This window comes from Trichechus manatus, unplaced genomic scaffold, assembly GCF_000243295.1.
Source record: "Trichechus manatus latirostris isolate Lorelei unplaced genomic scaffold, TriManLat1.0 scaffold00006, whole genome shotgun sequence".
NCBI lineage: Eukaryota > Metazoa > Chordata > Mammalia > Sirenia > Trichechidae > Trichechus > Trichechus manatus.
In genome coordinates this window covers 5,870,053-5,892,599 of record NW_004443942.1, presented here as the reverse complement: position 1 = coordinate 5,892,599, position 22,547 = coordinate 5,870,053, and the positions used below count along the sequence as shown (strand labels likewise).

The 22,547-nt window shown below is 39.5% G+C and overlaps 1 protein-coding gene across 3 annotated transcripts in view; it reads right to left on the bottom strand.

The window, feature by feature from the left end:
* The window catches only part of FAR1 (fatty acyl-CoA reductase 1), a 92,956-nt gene extending 71,162 nt beyond the window's left edge, over positions 1-21,794 (bottom strand). For 2 of the 3 annotated variants that reach the window (XM_023737384.1, XM_023737388.1), the window contains exons 1-2: positions 21,639-21,794; positions 19,442-19,531 (exon numbers count right to left, since the gene is read on the bottom strand). The gene's annotated coding sequence lies outside the window, so the exon portion shown is untranslated. Of the gene's footprint in view, positions 1-19,441; positions 19,532-20,833; positions 20,853-21,638 lie in introns of those variants that run through there. The other variant, XM_023737387.1, reaches the window with a different exon arrangement.
* Positions 21,795-22,547: the final 753 nt, after the last annotated feature.

Here is a 22,547-nt window from a genome sequence, read left to right as displayed (position 1 = left end):
AAAACAATCAATGTAATCCATCACATTAATAAAACATTCAGGAATGGTTCAACATTAGAAAAACAATCAATGTAATCCATCACATTAATAAAACAAAAGACAAGAAACACATGATCTTCTCAATCGATGCAGAAAAAGCATTTGACAAAGTCCAACACCCATTCATGATAAAAACTCTCAACAAAATAGGAACAGAAGGGAAATTCCTCAACATAATTAAGGGCATTTATACAAAGCCAACAGTCAACATCATCCTAAACGGAGAGACTTTGAAAGCATTCCCCTTGAGAACGGGAACCAGACAAGGATGCCCTTTATCACTACTCTTACTCAACACTGTGCTGGAGGTCCTAGCCAGAGCAATTAGGCTAGAAAAAGAAATAAAGGGCATCTAAATTGGTAGAGAAGAAGTGAAAGTATCTCCACTTGCAGATGATATACTCCTATACAGAGAAAACCCCAAGGAATCCACAAGAAAACTACTGGAACTAATAGAAGATTTCACCAAAGTTTTAGGATACAACATAAACATACAAAAATCAGTTGGATTCCTTTACACCAACAAAGAAAACCTTGAAGAGGAAATCACCAAATCAATACCATTTACAATAGCCTCCAAGAAGATAAAATACTTAGGAATAAATCTAACCAAAGACATAAAGACCTATACAATGAAAACTACATGACACTGCTGCAAGAAACCAAAACAGACCTGCATAAGTGGAAAAACATACCTTGCTCATGGATAGGAAGACTCAGTGTTGTGAAAATGTCAGTTCCACCCAAAGCGGTCTACAGATACAATGCAATCCCGATCCAAATTCCACTGGCATTTTTTAATGAGATGGAGAAACAAATCACCAACTTCATACAGAAAGGGAAGAGGCCTTGGATAAGTAAAGTATTACTGAAGAAGAAGAACAAAGTGGGAGGCCTCACACTACCTGATTTTAGAACCTATTATACCACCGCGGTAGTCAAAACACCCTGGTACTGGTACAACAACAGATACACAGACCAATGGAAGAGAATTGAGAATCCAGACATAAATTCATCCACGTATGAGCAGCTGATATTTGACAAAGGCCCAAAGTCTGCTAATTGGGGAAAAGACAGTATCTTTAACAAATGGTGCTGACATAACTGGATATCCATCTGCAAAAAAATGAAACAAGACCCATACCTCACACCATGCACAAAAAACTAACTCAAAATGGATCAAAGACCTAAATAACAAATTGAAAACGATAAAGATCATGGAAGAAAAAATAGGGACAACGCTAGGAGCTCTAATACATGGCATAAACACAATATGAACCATAAGTAACAAGGCACAAGCACCAGAAGAGAGACAAGATAAATGGGAGCTCCTAAAAATCAAACACTTATGCTCATCAAAAGTCCTCACCAAAACAATCAGAAGACAACCTACAGACTGGGAAAAAATTTTTGGCTACGACAAATTCGATCAGTGTCTAATCTCTAAAACCTACAAGATACTGCAAAATCTCAACAACAAAAAGACAAACAACCCCATTGAAAAGTGGGCAAAGGATCTGAACAGGCACTATGCCAAAGAAGACATTCAGGCAGCTAACAGACACATGAAGAAATGCTCACGATCATTAGCCATTAGAGAAATGCAAATCAAAACTACAGTGAGATACCATCTCACCCAAACAAGACTACCATTAATCCAGAAAACTCAAAATAATAAACGCTGGAGAGATTGTGGAGAGACTGGAACACTTATACACTGTTAGTGGGAATGTAAAATGGTACAACCACTTTGGAAATCGATTTGGCACTTCCTTAAAAAGCTAGAAATAAAAGTACTGTATGATCCAGCTATCTCACTCCTTGGAATATATCCTAGAGAAATTAGAGCCATCACATGAAGAGATATACGCACACCCATGTTCGCTGCAGCACTGTTCACAATAGCAAAAAGATGGAAACAACCTAGGTGCCCATCAATGCACAAATGGATAAACAAATTATGGTATATTCACACAATGGAATACTATGCAACGATGAAGAACAACGATGAAGCCGTGAAACATAACATGGAGGCATCTGGAGGGCATTATGCTAAGTGAATTTAGTCAGTCACAGAAGGACAAATATTGCATAAGACCACTATCATAAGAACTCAAAAAAGGTTTAAACACAGAAGAAAACATTCTTTAATGGTTACGAGGTGGGGAGGGAAGGTGAGGGTTATTCACTAACTATACAGTAGACAAGGATTATCTTAGGTGAAGGGAAGGACAGCACACACTACAGGCGAAGTCAGCACAACTGGACTAAACCAAAGCTAAGAAGTTTCCTGAATGCGAGGGACAGAGTAGCAGGGGCAGGGGTCTGGGGCCCATGCTTTCAGCGGATATCTAGGTCAACTGGCATAACAAAGCTTAATAAGAAAACATTCTGCATCCTGCTTTGGTGAGTGGTGTCTGGGGTCTTAAAAGCTAGCCAATGGCCATCTAAGATGCATCAATTGGTCCCAATCACCTGAAGAAAAGGAGAATGAAGAACACCAAGGACCCAAGGAAAGTATTAGCCCAAGAGACGGAAAGGGCCACATAAACCAGAGACTTCATCAGCCTGAGACCAGAAGAACTAGATGGTGCCCGGCTACCACCAATGACCACCCTGACAGGGAACACAACAGAGAGTCTCTGATGGAGCAGCAGAAAGGTGGGGTGCAGAACTCAAATTCTATTAAAAAGACCAGACTTAATAATCTGACTGAGGCTGGAGGAACCCCAGAGAGCATGACCCCCGAACTCTCTGTCAACCCACAACTAAAACAATTCCCAAGGTGAACTCTTCAAAGATTGTACTGGACTGTGGGACATAAAATGATACTCGTGAAGAGTGTGCTTCTTAGCTCAAGTAGATACATGAGACTAAATGGGCAGCTTCTGTCCAGAAGTGAGATGAGAAGGCAGAGAGAGTTAGGAGCTGCTTGAATGGACATGGGAAATCAGTGGTGGAAAGGAGGAGTGTGCTGTCACAGTATAGGGAGAGCAATTAGGGTCATATAACAATATATGTATAAATTTTTGTATGAGAGACTAACTTGAAAGGTAAACTTTCACTTAAACTACAACAATAAACAATATAAAAAAATATTTCAAGTTACCGGGTAAAACTGACATTACATCTTTACCGTGAATACTAGACATACACCACATACAGATTTGCCCAAAAACTGGCTCAGACAAATTACTAACCAATTATATATCTTATGTAGGTATGGTCTTATTAAAAACTACTAAAGCCTATTCACAAAGATTAATATCTTTCACAGCAATTTGGTAGAATCAAAACTATTTGGGATATTTTACCAGTTATGGAAGTAGTTAAGACTCAGTCTGATATTACAGCAAATGATTTGGCATCCCTAACAGCAGAAAATGCTTTGAAGCTCCTCCTTCAAATACATGCCTTTGTCCTGTTTCTCTATCACTTTCCTATGCTGAATCTGTCCTCAAGGTTGAACCTAAAAGCAGGCTCCAGTCCTCTAAGGCATTTTCCAAATCCTGGTAAACGGGGCTGGGAAACTGTATATTTCATACCTGACTAGGAGATTAACAAAGTATATCAGCATAGCAAAGACTTTAAAATGTCCCGAGGTAAAGGAAACTAGTTGAACTCTATTTTACCCCAGCCCTTCACAAATTTCCCAACACTGCTTAGGAAACAATGCTCATAAAAAGCTCACCAATTATCATTTCAGCTTTTTAAGGTAATGATTTCCCAAAAATGGGCCAAACCTCTTGACAGGCTACAAATGATTTAAAAAGCATGACTTTCCACTGGTCCAAAAGGCTACTTATGAATAAACTACTAAACCAGTTATTAAGAGTTAAAAAAAATTAACATGTTAGTAGAACGTGCCAAAGACAGTAATTTGTATTCAACTACTAAGTCTGGTTGCTGCAATACTGTGAAGTTCCTACTACATATGTACACTCCAAATTGGAATGCTCTAATTTTCAAGAGAGACACTCTGTCAATGAAGTTATGTCATTTTTAGCTGGTCATAGTTTTCACTTATCATTATTCTTGTTTTTTGATTAAAAATTAAGATTAGCTTAGTTACATCATTACAAATTCAGTTTTAATACAAGCTTTAAGACAGTATTTTTATGAATTCAATTAAGAACCATCTATATCCCTGATGGTGAAATAAGCCAAAAAAGGACAGTGACAATGCTTGCACAGCATGAAGATTGTAATCAATGTCATTGGACTATACATATAAAAATTGTTGAACTGGAAAATGGTTTGTTATGTATATTTTACCACAATAAAAATGAGTATAGAAAAAAAAAGATCGATGAAAACCACTTAAAAACCAAAAAAAGAGCCATCCATATTCCTACTGCTAAAGAAAATCCCTCTCCCACAAAAATGCTTGTATATTGACAACTGCTACTATTCCACTAGAAAGCTGGACTTATTGAGCTAAGAATGACCCAGCTAATGGGTGAGGAGTAAAAAAGCTGAAGAGTCACCATTCTCAGAGTCCTCACCTTGGCTATGGGGTCACTATAGGTTACTCATCACATTTGAAATCCCCTACTGGGTGCTTCCACCCACAAGCATTCTCAGGTCTTCTACTTGGCTGCCAAGCCTACACCAACCACATGTGGTATAAGACTGGGAAGTCACAGCCAGTCCTGGAATTTAGTAGTAGTAACTTCTCTGACTTGGATGTCAATGATCCCGCCAGTTTCTAGTTTTGAGTGGGAAGTAAAAGCTTCCAGGGAATGTCTTAAAACAACTAAATCCCATAACAAACCCTCTTCTCCAAATCTTTTCCTGTTTTATGTTTAAAACTTTGCTAGGTTCACAGACAGGAGACAGCTCACAACTAAATGCTATTAGATAGGGATCAGCCCAGAAAGGTGTGTGTGTGTGTGTATACACTACAGGGGCTGGTGGGAGTCACATGAGGATAAATTCTATGAAGTCCTTGGCCACTGCTCCACCTACAGTCCACCATGGAAATAATAATAGTTTTAATTCTTACAAAATTATAAATAAATAATAATAAATAATAAAATTATAATAGAAAACATAAGGGAAATGATTGATTACATTTTGGATTCTTAATATCTGTTTCTAGCTGTAAAACTGACTTAAGCAGCTAAGAAGCCTACCCCAGTAAGCCTAGTAACCAGGGGTTATTGCAAAAAAAATGGGGTGCAAATACATATAGCAAAGTAAAAGCATCAGTAAATTCAGGGAACTCCTAGTCAATTTACTGACTGAGAATCAGTCACAGTGCTAAGAACCCTAGTGCTCTTCCTAGATATTTCCCTCTCCAGATACTGATCCAGAATGAAAAAAAGACTGAAATACATACATGCAACAGACCTACCAAAAATCAGGTAAAATAAGAAAAAATCACACTGCGGATTGCCACTAACTGGCTGACCTGGTAAGTCAATTAACCTCTCTGGTCATTCATTAATTTCATTGAGGAGGAGGCCAGATCACTGATTGCTAAATCCTCTCCTGACTCTCAAAGACTATTATCTCTATTACTATGTATTAGAAAAAGTTATTTCCTAGTATTACATTAGATACTCAGAGAATTATTAACTCCAACAGGTCACAAGGGTTATCACTTTAAGCAATACACCTAATACTCACCAATGTTCAAACACTGCTCTACAGAGGCAAGTGTCCCATTACCAGCTAATTCACCTGGGCCTTCTGCTTAGGCAAACCATTGTTATGATTACATTTTAAAATGTAATCCGCAAGTTTTAAAAACCACCATTTTAAAATATCTTATTTCAGATCATCCATCAAACTAAGTAGGTGATAAGTGCTAATGATCTCAGGGTCCCACCGAGAATGAATTCTTTGCCAGCCAAATACACTTTTCCAAGACCCTGCATTACTTCTAGCAGTTATTTCAATAGAGATGTGAGCCTCAAAATACTTTGACGATCCTTTCCTCCACAGAGCTTAACTACCTAAGGGCTAGGTAGCTCAAAGAAGCTTCTTCCTTTACCTCTGTGGAAAAAAAAAAAAAAAAAAGCATTTATGCCATTTATTCATTTTTAAGTTATGTATTCTACTTCCTGCTAATTCAGGATGGAAAGCTGCCATTATATATATAGTTACACATACCTACTCCACATTCTTTAGCAAAACTCTCATTCCTACATCTTTATTAAACTTGCTACAGCTTATTTTCTCCCAAGAATTTAATTAAGAATTGGTCTGTTTTTTTCAATTAGGAATTAGTATAATCAGCTTTATATTTATCATTCCTTATAATTAAAAACACCTTAAAAGATGAACAATACACACAGAAATATAAGTGAGTTGAATTTTAGCATTATGCTTTCTGCCTACACAGTACAGAATGGGTTATTATACAAGGATCCACAGAACACTCCCCCCGCCCCAATGATACTTGAATAGGCTATTTGAATAGGCTCTGAGGGTCTTAATAATTCCCTGAATTCTATGAAAAATTAAATTTGCATGTACATTTTTCTAAGAAGACAGCACAAAGCTTTGATAACATATTCAAAGAGGTTTATGACCTTTGACAAAGAATTTCTATGTTATGGAATACACTTTTAAGATTTACTCTCAGAATACTTCAATGTAATAAGATATGCTAAGAATTCCTTAAATTCAAGGATTTCTCATATGGCTGTCATGACAACATTTCTGGTAAGAATTCCATAAAAGACAAGAATGATCTAAACTAGGTATTTCAAAGTAATCTTAAAACTGTCAAATGGTTAACATTTAAATACACACACACACATTCTAGACAGAATGGATCAATTAACAGCTGTGGTATTAAGATATTTAAAGATTTTTTAAATGAATGTGCCAAGTAATTCACCATGGACAGTAAAAACACTCTAAAAGTAGTGTGTCCTAATTTGTAACACAGCAAATGGCTTTTTTCAAGTACTGATGTAAAATAAGATCTACACAATGTCAATAATATCTTGCAGGGGGTCTAAAAAATACAGACACACACAGATTAAGATGTAACTTATTCTATGAAACCAAAGTTAGATTTTTCTGTTTGCTTTATTCATGTGATCACCCTCACCTCATGCCCTAAATGTTATTTCTCCCCGTGTCTCAGTCATCTAGTGCTGCTATAACAGAAATACCATAAGTGGATGGCTTTAACAAAGAGAAGTTTCTTTCTTTGTAGGCTAAAAGTCCAAATTCAGGGCGTCAGCTCCAGGGGAAGGCTTTCTCTCTCTGTCGGTCTTCTCATCAATGTTCCCCCGGACTAGGAGCTTCTCTGTGCAGGGACCCCGGGTCCAAAGGACATGCTCTGCTCCTGGCACTGCTTTCTTGGTGGTATGAGGACCCCAATTATCCACTTGCTTCCCTTTCCTTTTATCTCTTACAAGAGATATCTTACAAGATATCCTTTATATCTTACAAGAGATAAAAGGTGGTGCAGGCCACACCCCAGGGAAACTGCCTTTACACTGAATCAGGGATCCGACCTGGGTTAGGGTGGTATTACAATCCCACCCTAATCTTCTTTAATGTAAAATTACAATCACAAAATGGAGGGCAACCACACAACACTGGGAATCATGGCCTAGCCAAATTGATACACACATTTTGGGGGGAACACAATTCAATCCATGACACCCTGTCTAAATCCTACTTTCATTAAAAAATAATGTCAGTTCCCACTGAAGAGTCTCTAACATCAATTCTGGTACATGATCCCATGTTGCTACATTCTATTTCATACATGTATAGTCTGGCTCCAACTATATTTTCCCTGACTTACAGTAGGTTGTATCTAATTTCTCTTGCCCAGCAAAGTATAATGCACGAGTCTCAAAACACATTTATACAAATAAATTTCTACCTCATTTAGATTAATACATCTACTGTTACATTTATCACACTGTATGGTAATACCTGATAAAAAATGTCTAGGGATTTGCTTCAAAATAAAGAAAGGGGAGAACTGGTGGAGGTATAAATGAAGCAAGACTGACCACAAGTTGGTAACTGTTAAAAGTTACTGATTGTCAGCGGAGCCACCATGGTGCTACAGTCAGAAGCACCACGCAGCCCCTCCACAGCAAAGACCCGAAAAACGAAGTAAAACAGAGACAAACATCAATCCTGGAATCCTAAGCATCAAATGAAGAGATGAAGAACTCAACCAAGCACCGAATGGAATAAGAAACTAACAGAGAACAGAGAGCAAGGAGATTTACAAGCAGAGGTCCCCTATCAGGTAACGCACTGTAGATCCACCATCTCGGACTCCTGTCGGACATCGGCGGACAGGGAGTACAGGAAAGCAGATTCGGGGAGCTCTCAGTAGGAAACAGAGTACCTGATAACAAGCAAGACACACTTTCCCACTGTCCACCCTGCCTCCCCCTGCTCAGCCTTCACCGCTTCCCAGCTGGCCGATTCCTGGCTATCCAGAGGGCCAACCCCAGGCTTCCCAGCAGGCTGATTCGCTGCTTCCCAGCGGACGTCTAACGCAGCAAGGGAGGTGTCAGTTACGTGCCACATGGACTCACCCTGCCCGGACCAGCCAGGTTCTTCACTGCTGTTTCTTTGTTGCTGATGTTGCTTTTATCAGCCTCTTTTGGTTTCTTCCCTGCCTCTCACCTCCTCCCCCTCCTTTCTCTCAAAGATCTGACTCCGTGTGCCACTTTTGCTTCTTCCTGACAGGCTGTGAAGTGCTGCTCAGCTACAGAACTGCTCCCATGGTCCACGCCACCACATTGGTGGGATTTCTGAGAACTTTTTATTTTTCTTTCTTTTTTTTATTTGTTTTTGTTTTCTCTTTCTTTTTCCTTTTTATTTTTCTTCATTCTCAGTTTCTCATCTCTTTCTACTTACCTTCCTTTCCTGTCTCCTGAATACCTGGAGCTGTGTATCATTGCTGCCCCTTCTAGCTAGGCTGTACTGTGCTTGGGAGCCACTTCCTTGGTCTGCAGAGCAGTACCGGTGGGATCCCTGGGGGCATTTTTTTATTTTAATTTTTATTTATTTTGTTTTTTCTCCTTTTTTCCTTCATTTTTCAGTTTCTTGTCTCTCCACTACAATGGCAGGCTCCCTTAGTACTTTTTTTTTTTGCTCCTGTTTCTCTCTCCTCTCTCTTCTTCTCCATACCCAATCTAGCTCCACACATCACAACCTTCCGCTCCCTGTCCCTCCTGTCTATCTGCACCATGTGAGGAACACTGCATTCCCGAGCAGCAAAGGCACGGCCTACCAGAACCTGACCAGTATTGGTGTCTGGCTCATCTTGTCTGATCCACTATGTACCACAAACAACCCATCCCAGCCTCTCCCCTTTAGCTGGACCTGCCCTGCTACACCACAGCTGAGCGACTGGCCCTGCCTATTGGACAAGAAGGTGAAAAATATTGTGTACACAGATGAGCGAACAACAAAGAACACAAAGCCCACCTGCTCAGACATAGCCAACTAAAAAAAAAAAGGACAAAAAAAAAAACCAAATCTACAGTCAATACATGAAGAAAATAACTACTGAATGTCCCAAAGACAGAACACAATATCAAAATATATTAAAAAAATAGGATAGGATGGCTCCAGTAGGTGTCCAAAATAAAACAGATGACTTTCCAGTAGAAGAAAAGGCACTAGAACTATCTGATAGGGAATTCAAATCTCTAACATTCAGAGCTACTGGAGAGAAGCAAAAAGCAGACAAAAATGAGGAAAAAACAGACAAATTCACAGGAAAGGCAGACAAATTCAGAGAAAATACAGACCAAAAAAACGGAAGAATTCAGGAAAATACAGGAACAAAATGCCAAAATAAAGTCACAACTAGAAATCATACAAAAACAACAATTAGAAATACAAAGACAACAAGATTTCAGAAATGGACAGTGTCATAAAAGGGCTGAAGAACAGGTTTTAAATAATCAAAGACAGGATCAACGAAATTGAAAACAAACACTTGAATACAACTTTTTTGAGGAAAAATTAGAAAAAGAACAAAGAAAAATGAAGAAACCCTGAGAATTACATGGGATACAAAAGCAAAAATTTGTGAGTGATTGGAGTTCCAGAAGAGGAGGAGAAAACGGAAAACACAAAGAGGATCACTGAAAAATTGCTAACAGAAAACTTCCTTAATATCACGAAAGATGAAAAGATGACCATCCGAGAAGCTCAAAGAACCCCATACAGGATAGACCCTAAAAGAAAATCACCAAGGCATATCATAATCACACTCACTACAACCAAAGACAAAGAATCCAGAAAGCAGTTCGAGAAAAACAAAAAGTCACATACGGAGGGGAAACAATAAGACTAAGCTCTGATTACTCGACAGAAACCATACAGGTAAGAAGGCAATGGGATGACATATATAAAATCTTGAAAGAAAAAAATTGCCAACAAAGAACAATACATCCTGCAAAACTCTCATTCAAATATAATGGTGAAATTAGGATGTTTCCAAACAGAAATTAAGGGACTATGTAAAAACGAAACCAAACTTACAAGAATTATTAAACGGAGTCCTTCGGTTTGAGAACAACCACCTCAGACCACAGCCTGAATCTAGCATGCAAGATTGCACCAGCCAGATACCAACCTAGGAAATGAACTCTCAAAACTATTCAAAACCAAAAGATTTACAACAGGGAACCAGAGAGGTTAATTTGCAAATGACAACAACATCAGAACAATAAAAGAGGGAATAAATGGTATAGGTATAGAACTTGCTAATGGAGAGGCGGGTAGGGTGATACCAAGTAATAATAGACTGGTTCAAACCTAGGAAGGTAAGGGTAAATTTTAAGCTAACCATAAAGAAAGTCTGAAAATCTACTCATCAAAATAAAGAAGAAAAACATGAAGTCTCAGTAAATACAAAACCTACAAAAATAAATGAAACAAAAATCCACAAACAAAAGGAATTCAGCACAGAAAAGTAACAGGAACAAAGAAATTGTCAACACCACAAAAAAAAAGCCTACAAAATGACAGCAATAATCTCACACTTATCAATAATTACACTGAACTTAAATGGCCTAAATGTACCCATAAAGAAACAGAGAGTGACAGAATAGATTAAAAACACAGGATCCATCAATATGCTGTCTACAAGAAACACACCTTAAAAACAAAGACATAAAACTATTAACAATCAAAGGATGGAAAAAAAATACATCAAGCAAACAGCCTCCAAAAAAGAGCAGGAGTGGCAATACTAATCTCAGATAAAAGAGACTTTACAACAAAACCCACCATAAAAGTTAAAGAAGTGCACTATACCAGGATTAAAGGGACAATCCATCACGAAGACATAACCATAATAAATATCTACACATGCAATGACAGGGCTCCAAAATACATAAAACAAACTTTAACACACTGAAAGGAGAAATTGACAGTTCCACTATAATAGTAGGAGACTTCAACACACCACTCTCAGTAAAGGACAGAACATCTAGACAAAGAGTCAACAAAGATAAAGAAGATGTAAAGGTCACAATCAGCCACCTTGAACTCACAGACATATATATAACACTCCATCCAACAGCCACAAAGTACACATTCTTCTCCAACGCACATGGAATGCTCTCCAGAATACACCACATCTTAGGCCACAAAGGAACCCTCAATAAAATCCAAAACACTGAGATAATACAAAGTATCTTATCTGATAACAACACCATCAAAGTAGAAATTAACAACAGGAAGAGCAAGGAAAAAAAAATCAATTCCATGGAAACTAAATAATACTTGCTTAAAATCCACTGGGTAAGAGAAGAAATCAGATTGGAATCAAAAAATTCCTAGAATCAAACGAGAATGAAAACACATCACGCCAAAACCTTTGGAACACAGCAAAGGAAGTGCTCAGAGGTCAAAGTATAGCAACAGATGCACACACCAAAAAAAGAAGGGGAAAAATCAAAACATAAGCTACACAACTTTAACAAATAGAAAGAGAACAGCAAAAGAAGCCTACAGCCACCAGAAGAAAGAAAATAATAAAGATCAGAGCAGAAATAAATGAAATACAGAACAGAAAAACAATAGAAAAAAAATCACCAAAATCAAAAGTTGGTTCTTTGAAAGGATCAACAAAATTGACAAACCACTAGCCAAATTGACAAAAGAAAAACAGGAGAGGATGCAAATAACCCAAATAAGAAATTAAATGGCGACATTTACAACAGACCCAACTGAAATAAAAAGGATCATAAAGAGTATTATGAAAAACTGTACTCCCAACAAATTTGAAAATCTAGAGGAAACAAAAAAATTTTGAGAAACACATTACCTACCCAAACTATCACAAATTGATGTGGAAAATATGAACAGACCAATAACAAGCGAAGAAATTGAAAAGGTAATAAAAAAATTCCCAACAAAAAAAAATTCCCTGGCCCAGATGGCTTCACTGGAGAGTTCTATCAAACATTCAGAGAAGCACTACTACTCAAACTATTTCAGAACATAGAAAAGGAAAGGATCCTTCCAAATTCATTCTATGAAATTAGCATAATCCTGATGCAAAAACCAGGCAAAGATGCCAAAACAAAAAGAAAATTACAGACCAATATCTCTCATGAATATAGATGCAAAAATTCTAGCCAATAGAATTCAGCATCATATCAAAAAAATAATACACCACAACCAAATGGGAGTCATACCAGGTATGCAAGGATGGTTCAACACTAGAAAATCAATGTAAGCCACCACATAAATAAAAGGAAAGAAAAGAATCACATGATCACCTCAATCAATGCAGAAAAGGCATTCAACAAAGTCCAACACCCATTCCTGATAAAAACTCTCAATAAAAATAGGTATAGAAGGAAAATTCCTCAATATAATAAAGGGCATCTATACAAAACCAACGGCCAACATCATTCTTAATGGAGAGAAGCTGAAAACATTCCCCTTGAGAACAGGAACAATTAGGTCCTTTATCACCACTCCTATTTAACATTGTGCTGGAAGTCCTAGCTACAGCAATAAGGCAAGCAAAAGACATAAAGGGCATCCAAACTGGCAATGAAGAAGTAAAACTGCCCCTATTTACAGATGATATGATACTATATATAGAAAACCCAGAAGACTCCATGAGAAAACCACTGGAACTAACAGAAAGATTCAGCAGAGTAGCAGGATGCAAGATAAACATACAAAAATCATTTGGATTCCCATACACCAATGAAGAGAACAACAAAAAGGAAATCAGGAAAACAATACGATTTATAACAGGCCCTAAAAAAATAAAATACTTAGGAACAAATCTAACCAGGGATGTAAAAGACCTATACAAAGAAAACTACAAAACACTACTGCAAGAAACCAAAAGAAATCTACATGAATGGAAAAACATACCATGCTCATGGACAGGTAGACTCAACACTGTGAAAATGTCAATTCTACCCAAAGCAATCTACAAATACAATGCAATCTTGATCCAAATACTGGCAACATTCTTTAAAGAGATAGAAAAAACAATCATTAACTTTATAAAGAAAGGGAAAAGGCCTTGGATAAGTAAAGCACTACTGAAGAAGAATAAAGGAGGACTCGCACTACCTGATTTCAGAACCTACTATACAGCTACAGTAGTCAAAACAGCCTGGTACTGGTACAACGACACATACATTGACCGATGGAACAGAATTGAGAACCCAGATGGAAATCCATCCACCTATGGTCACCTGATCTTTGACAAGGGCCCAGAGTCCATCAAATGGGGAACAGTCTTTTTAAAAAATGGTGCTGGCAAAATTGGATGTCCATCTGCAAAACAATGAAACAGGACCCATACCTCACACCATACAAAAAAACTAACTCAAAATGGATTAAAAACCTAAATATAAAACCAAAAACTATAAAGATCATAGAAGAAAAAATAGGATCAGTGTCAGAGACCCTAATACACAGCATTAACAGGATACAAACCATAACTAACAACTACAAATTCCAGAAGATAAACTAGATAACTGGCATCTTCTAAAAATTAAACACTTATGCTCATCAAAAGACTTCACCAAGAAAGTAAAAAGAGAACCTACATACTGGGAAAATATTTTTGACTATGAGAAATCAGACAAAGGTCTAATCTCTAAAATCTACAGGAAAATCCAACACTTCTACTACAAAAAGACAATTAATCCAATTAAAAAATGGGCAAAGGAAATGAACAGACACTTCACCAAAGAAGACATTCAAATGGCTATCAGACACATGAGGAAACGCTTGCGATCACTAGCCATTAGAGAAATACAAATCAAAACCACAATGAGATACCATCTCACCCCGACATTACTGGCAGGAATCAAAAAAACTGGAAATAACAAATGTTGGAGAGGCTGCGGGGAGATTAGAACTCTTACGCACTACTGGTGGGAATTCAAAATGGTACAACCATTTTGGAAAACGATATGGCACTTCCTTTGAAAGTTAGAAATACCACGTGATCCAGCAATCCCACTCCTAGGAATAGATCCTAGAGAAATAAAAGCCATTACACAAATAGACATATGCACATCCATGTTCACTGCAGCACTGTTCACAACAGCAAAAAGATGGAAACAACCTAGATGCCCATCAACAGATAAATGAATAAACAAACTATGGTACATACACACAACGGAATACTATGCAATGATAGAGAGCAATGATGAATCTGCAAAGCATCTCACGACATGGATGAATCTGGTGGGCATTATACTGAGTGAAATAAGCCAAAACAACAAATATTGCATGAGCCCACTACTGTAAAAACTCATGAAAAGGATTACACACAATCTTTGATGGTTACGTGGGAGAGGAGGGGTGGGGGTGGAAAAACACTAAATAGACAATAGATAAGTGGTAACTTTGGTGAAGGGTAAGACAGTACACAATACTGGGGAAGCAAGCACAACTTGTTCAGGGTAAGGTCATGGAAGCTCCATGGACAAATCCAAACTCTCTGAGGGACTAAATTACTGCGCTGAGGGCTGTGGGGAACATGACCTCAGGGAACATCTAGCTCAAATGGCATAACATAGTTTATAAAGAAAATGTTCTACATTTTACCTTGGTGAGTAGCATCTGGGGTCTTAAAAGCCTCTGAGTGGCCATCTAAGATACTCCACTAGTCTCACTCCTTCAGGAGCAAGGGAAAATGAAGAAAACTGAAGACACAAGGGACAGATTAGTCCAAAGGACTAACAGACCACAACTACCACTGCCTCCACTACACTGAGTCCAGTACAACTTGATGGCCCTGGCTACCACCACTGACTGCTCTGACAGGGATCACAACAGAGGGAACTGGACAGAGCTGGAGAAAAATATAGAACAAAATTCTAACTCAAAAGAAGACCAGACTTACTGGCCTGACAGAGACTGGAGAAACTCCGAGAGTATGGCCCTCGGACACCCTTTTAGCTCAGTAATGGAGTCACTCTGGAGGTTCACCTTTTAGCCAAAGATGAGACAGACCCATAGGACAAAACGAGACTAAAGGGGCACACCAGCCCAGGGGCAAGGACTAGAAGTCAGGAGAGGACAGAAAAGCTGGTAATAGGGAACCTGAGGTGAAGAAGGGAGAGTACTGACATGTCATGGGATTGTTAACCAATGTCATAAAATGATACATGTACTGTTAACGAGAAGCTAGTTTGTTACATAAACCTTCATCTAAAGTACAATTAAAAAAAAGAATATCTAAAAATAAATAAAGTTACTGATTGTGTATTATTATATTTTTGTTCATGTTGGCAATTTTCCATAACACAAAGTTTAAGGACATTTGCCTCCCCCATGAGAAGAGTGAGTATCCTAAAGCCAGGTCCATGATTTTTCTTCCAAGTACACCTGCCCAGCAGAGAGCAGACAACTTTAACTTCACTAAACACATTTTATTCTTTAAGCAGAATTATCTTTCAGTGAAACCTCAGCTTTCTGATGATACTTTATTTAAATGATTTTTTATTAACTCAGATAAAACATTCACTCATTCACTATTTACTGGGTATCTACTTTCTATAAACTCCTATTTTTGTTAATGCAGTATATGAAAAACCATTCATTCTAATAAATTAAGATTTTGACAGTACCCTCAAAGATCCACAGCAAAAAACGACAGGGAGGGAAACAGGGAGATGAAGGAAAAGAAAGAATAGTAAAAAGCAATAAATACAGTTAAGAAAGGGATCTAAGATACCCACTTTTTAAATTAGGAAGGCATGCAGCTTGTTCAAGCTGAAAAGGACTAAAGTTCCCCTCCCCCTTCCATTTTACAGAGGAAGAAGCTAAAGCTCAGAGAAAGGAAGTGACTTGCCCAAAGTTACACATCAGGTTGCTAACAAAACAAAAATTAAAACTCAAATTTGCTGATTCACAGTCAATGTGGATTTTCTACATAACACTTTTTTCTACACCAAATAATCATTAAAAAGAATGAACTATATTATTAATATATATTCAATTCTATATTATACCATACTAAAGAAGAAAGTAATAGTTGATAAGTAAAGGAAAGAGGGGGAAAAGGCTGGGAAGAAACTACACACAACAAATTGGTAAAACAGTTATGCATGAAGACTATATGCATATACCATACTTCCTCAATTCTGACACGCATTTAACTTTAAGACACAGTATCTATTTCAAAAACATTTTGAAATAGACACTGCAAAATACATCCTCATTTCCAAAAAATGCTAAAATTTGAAAGCAAACACCTCTAAAGCAAGAAAATGTAATATAATATGCCCCATAAGACACACAAAAATCAGAATCATTTAGAGCCAGTGTCACAGGGCACATAAAGTTCACAAACACATAAAACAAGAGTCTCGTGTTCTAAGGTAACAAATAGTAAATACCTAAAGCTTTGTGGCATTTTTTGTTTGTTTGTTTCCAATTCTAGTAATAATATAAATAAATCCTTGTTATTTGTCTCATAAGAATGAGTTTTGGGGTTAAACAAAAAAAGGTTTGAATCCCAGTTCTGCCACCTAGCAGCTCTTCAACCTTTGGAAAGTTAGTAACTTTTCTGAGGCTCATTCTTCTCATCTGTAAAATGGAATAATCTGTGTGAAAATTAACTGATAATCATATTAAAGAAACATAGTACTGTGCCTACATGAAATAAGAACCCCATTAATACTACGTTTCCTTCTACCATCCCGATGGGCCAAGTAAATTTTACTAAAAACTAGGTCCTATTCTTGCCTTATAAGAGTCCTCCCTCTCCACTTAGGAGATTCGAATAAATCTATACTGATCCTAGGGCAAATCCAGTAGGATTTTCTTAGGAATTATTCTTCGATTAGAAAAGCTTATTATCCTGATATTTGTCTCTTTTCCTCCCTTCAAAATGGGAATAGGAAACAATGATAAATGTATAACCATTTAAGTTAAACTAATTATATATAAATTTAGCACTTTCATATTGTGTAACTGAGACTCCGTGTATCAAAATAACTAAGGCAAACCCACCGAAGGGAGGAACTATAGAACCAATGTATGGGAAGAAGGAAGGGTGAAAGATATAAAGCCAAAATTAACAGTTAATATGACTCAGTTTTATGAGTGTGTGTGTGTGTGTTTTAACGTTAAATTCATTTATTAAACTCTACGAAAACAAATGTTCAGGAGAGTCAAGACCGTATCTCCATGATTTGAGGTGTTTTAGGAACTTGATCCGTCAGATTAAGCAAATGCCATCTTTCAGTATGTACAGTTTCAGGATGTTTCTACCAATAATAACCCAGTCATTTCCAAGATGGGAACATGCCTACCAAAGTGGCTGGTATGGAGTCGGCACTGAAATAAGATCTTCTTTTCTCTATTCTGGACACAGTCCAGACTAACCCACTCACATACATATAGGTAATCCCTGGATTATGAACAAATTTTGGTCCTAAATCTACCTTTAAGTCAAATTTGTACGTAAATCAGAACAGTCAGGCAAATGTTTGTCTTAGTATATAGCGCATAGCATACCTTTCTATGCATAAAAACATTAAACACTTCCAGACACACTAAAACATCTTTAACATAATAACACAGTGATAATAATGTTTTGATGCACATTGCAAAGTAGCACCTGTTTATTATTATAAACCACTGTATGTAACTTGCATTTTTAATATAATAGGCTTTACAGGAGTTGGTTCTAACTACAGGCTGTACTTAAGTCAGACATTCGTAACCTGAGGACTGCCTATATTTCCTCACTATTATCCCATTTCAGTCTAATGCCCTCCCCATTATAAAATAATACATGCTTATTTTAGAAAGTCTGGGAAATACAAAAAGTACAAGCACTTTTAAACCACCCATGACCTTACCAGCCAAAGACTATTAAAGCATTAGAAGGGGGTCATATCAATATCTTTCCTATAAATTTAACCATAATTATAATCAGACCAAATATTTAATTTTGTATGGAATACTTTCTACTAAACATGATTAACTACTGGCCCATATTTTAATATCTTCATTCCAGCCTTCTTGAGATTAAATTCACGTTACTTTTTTCCTTACTTAACTCAATGGTTTCTTCTCAATTTTTGTGCTTGAGTCTCTCAGCTACATATTTTGCAGATGACCACTTATTTCTTAAAACTCTATCTATCCTAGGTTTCTCTAAATGTAGTTCCTCGGTGTCTACACAAATCTCTCCAACTAATCTTTTTCTCCTTCTTCACTGACCCCTCTTCTATTAACCCTGATAATCTCTTAAAAACGGCTCAGGTCTAACTTTTGGATTTTCTTGTCAACTTTGAATCTCCAGCATTTAGTACAGTGCCTGGCATCAAGAAGATGCTCAATAAACCATTTACTGATTTACTTTGCCAATCCTGGCCCTGCCAGTTATTAGCTGTATAACTTTGGGCAAGTTAAGTCTCTTTAAAACTCAGTCCCCTCATCTGTAAAACAGGGATAATCAAAACGAGATGATGTTTGGAAAGTTCAAAACAATGTCTAGCACAAAGTAGCATTCAACAAATTCTGTTATTATTATCAACATAATCTATTACAGGACTCAAAAATGTTTCTGATTATTATGGATGGTTGGCCACCAATCTACCCCTCAATAACCCAACTTACTTTCAGTACATTCTACTATCATAACTATCAAGTTTTTTTTTTGCTGTTTCCTATACTACCTATCTCCAATTCATGAATTAACTATTCAAATTTTCCTCTCCTAGCCACCATATAGAAACATCATTTATCAACTAAGCTATAACAGACTTAGTTGATTTCCATACCCCTAATTTATCTTCATTCAAATCTTCCTTAAAAACTATTTTTAATTTGTCACTCTCATTCATAGTTTCTTATACCATGTCTAAAAGACTGAAATGTCATCCTCATTTCTTCCAAAAACCCATGCCCCAATTCCTAGTTCAAAAGATGGCTCAAAACTCACCTCTTCCGGGAAACCTTCCCTGATTAACTTCACACCACTCGGATTACTTCTCTGCTGCGAGTCGTCTCAGCCCCTCAGCACTTAGGTATTCTGTTTATACGAAGGGTAAAACATGACTGCAGTGAATAGTGTTACCAAGAAATTATTCCACAAAATTATTTCTACATTATAAAGAATGGTCCAGTTGTTGTAATGCTTTGCTGATCTGGTTACAAGGAAACATCCTATACAAAAAATGCCCTCTTTGGTTTCTGTCCTTGACACTTTGCTATTTTACATTTGTCAGTAAGCTCTTAACTCTAGTCCTAGCCTCAAACAGAAATTACGCATCAGTGCCCATTATCTCCTCCCTTTTGAATCTACTGGAAATGTGACATGGGTCACTTTCTTCCCTACTACCTCTTCTCTGTCCCACCCTCCACCCACACCCCAGAAATAAAAATTCCAAAAGCTTAAAAGAGAAAGGCATAGTAGTGATACATGCGCACACATAAAAAGAGCTCTGTATCTATTTAGCTACAAAACTATCCCTAGGACTGAAAACTTCCCCAGCAATGCATGATACGTAATCAAATTCTACTACATCAAAATAGTTGATCTATATACGGGCAGAAGCACAATGTGATGACACAATGGTTAAAACACTCAACTGCTAACCTAAAGGTTGGCAGTTCGAATCCACCAGCTGCTCTGCAGGAGAAAAACGTGGCAGTCAGTTTTCCTAGAGGTTAAAACCAAAAAAACCAAACCCATTGCCGTCAAGTTGATTCCAACTCATAGCAACCCTAGAAGACAGAGTAGAACTGTCCAACCTTTTCATCAGCAGCCAAACTTAAAGGTTACAGCCCTGGAAACCCGATGGAGCAGTTCTACTCTGTCCTATAGGGTCACTATGAGTTGGAATCCACTGGAGGGCAGTGGGTATATACTAGCAGGATTGTACCTATATGTTAATTCTCACTTGTGTTGCTGTAAGAGGTCCTGCATCATATATATGCATGTATTACACATACCCAACAAGATAGTTGAGAGATTCCCCCTGTGGAGAATTTTCACAAAGAATCTTCTGATGTTGTCTTTAAACCAACAAATTCCAGTTTTGTTTTGTTGTTTTTAATGCAAAGACTCCTCGTGTCATACAATAAAAATCAAACAATGTTTATGTTATGCCATTACTTCTGACAGAGTGAGTTTGCTTGCTGCTGAGACAAAACACTGAGAGGGACTGTGATAAGGGAGGGGTGACCAGTCTCAGCAGTGAGAGTTAACAAGTCTGAGTATTTGGCCCTCAATGAGTAGTGAATGAACCTATGACCTGCCTGACTCCTACCTCAGACATTTGGCTCTCCAGTCTCTGCATCTACGAAAACGAATAGTGGTACACTACCTTACCTACTCACAAAAGATCCACATTCTTCAGCTGCCCACATGTAAATCTACCTCGTTTGCTTCACGTATACTTTCTAACTGGCCAACTAACGCCTCCCAGTCAGCCTCCAACCACACCTCACCTAAAACCTTCTCCTCTCAGTCACCTTCCGGTTTCACTGGGTTCCTCTTATTGCACATCCACGTGTCTCAATCTGTCTAGAGTCCTTAACCTTCAAAACCCAAGCCTGTCCTCCCTTTACTCCCAGCTGATTTTCGCCCACCCCCTATCAATCTCTATTTCCAAGATACCGACCACGCTCTCAGGCTACGCACCTTCTCCTTGGGCACCCTTTTCTGGGCATCACGCTTTTCCTTTTCCCATCACTTTCTTCCTCCCCAGACACGAAATCCTTCAGTCACAGGCCTCCTTTTACTGCCACCCTCGAGCACACGAGCCAGCTCCTCCGTTAACTACCTCGCCCCACCTACGACACCTCTACGCGGCCTCCCCACCCCAGGCGACGCCCCCGGGCTCCGCCGCTGCAAACCAGGCCCCTCCCTAAGTTCCCGCTAGCTGTCCCGACTCTCCGGAGGGCGGCGGCCAGGCGAAGTCGCGCAGAGACCACCCGGGCTGCAGCCGGCGCCCCCTGTGCTGAGAGGACAAGGGTAGGGGTGGAGGCGGGGGGTCGGGGAGTAGGGTAGTGGGTCGTCGCCCCCGCCTGGGCCCAGCCTGCTGCACCGGCTCCCGCAGTCGCAGCCGCTGCCCGGGCCAGGTGAGAAGGGGCCCGCAGCCAGGCCTCTCCCGCCTGGAGCCCCTGCCTCTCACCTAGACACAAAGGCTCAGGCCTCGCTTTCCGTCTGGCCGTCCAGCGATGGCTCTGCCGTCGCCGTCGCGCTCTCCTCACTCTCTTTTTCACCGCCCCCGACCGGCTGCCGAAGAGCGGACGAGCAGAGGCTCACCCATTGGCTGCGGCGCGCACTCGCGTCAGCCAGCCCCAACCCGGACCTCGGGAAGTTACTGGCTGGCGCGGCGTCTCTTTTCCACGTCTCGTTTTGATTGGCTCTCTCTCGCTCCCTTACCGGGAGGACCGCTCACCCTCGTCCCCGCTTTGGCCTCCCACCCGCCCAAGCCTGTTTCCATCTGGGCAGGAGAGGGGTGGGAGCAGGAGTCGGTGGGACGCGGACGGCCAATGCGAACGCGGAGAGAGGGCCGGAAGGTGGGCTCTGCGGCCGGCCGGCCCTCTGGGGAAGGCTCAGCCAATGGGCACGCGCCCCACATCCCGAGGTCGGCAGCGCCCTCGGTGGCTTCCAGTGTCCCGGCAGGTCGCGCCCAGGGCCACGCCCGGCTCCTGTCGCGCGGGGAGGAGTGCCCACTGAAGAGGTGGGAAGGATGCGGCGAGACCGGCGCGGGAGACCGCGGGGCAGCTATTGTGTCGTGCTCGGGCACTGCCTACGTAGGGCCTGCCGCGTCTTCCAGTGGGGCCTGGGGACTCTCCGGCCACTCCCGGGTGTTAGGGACCCGCTCGGAGTACTAGCAGCTTGGTAGGTCTGGTCCGGTCGGTGAGAGCGAACTGGTCGCTGTGTGGGCCTGTGGAATCCCCTTAGGGTGCCCAGTAGGGAGGAAACTAACCCTAGGTCTCGTCCAGCCCCGCGGGACTCTTGGCCAAATCATTCCCTTTTCCACTCCCTCCAAAGTAATTTCGTACGAAACTAAGCCACGGTGAGAGACGTCCGA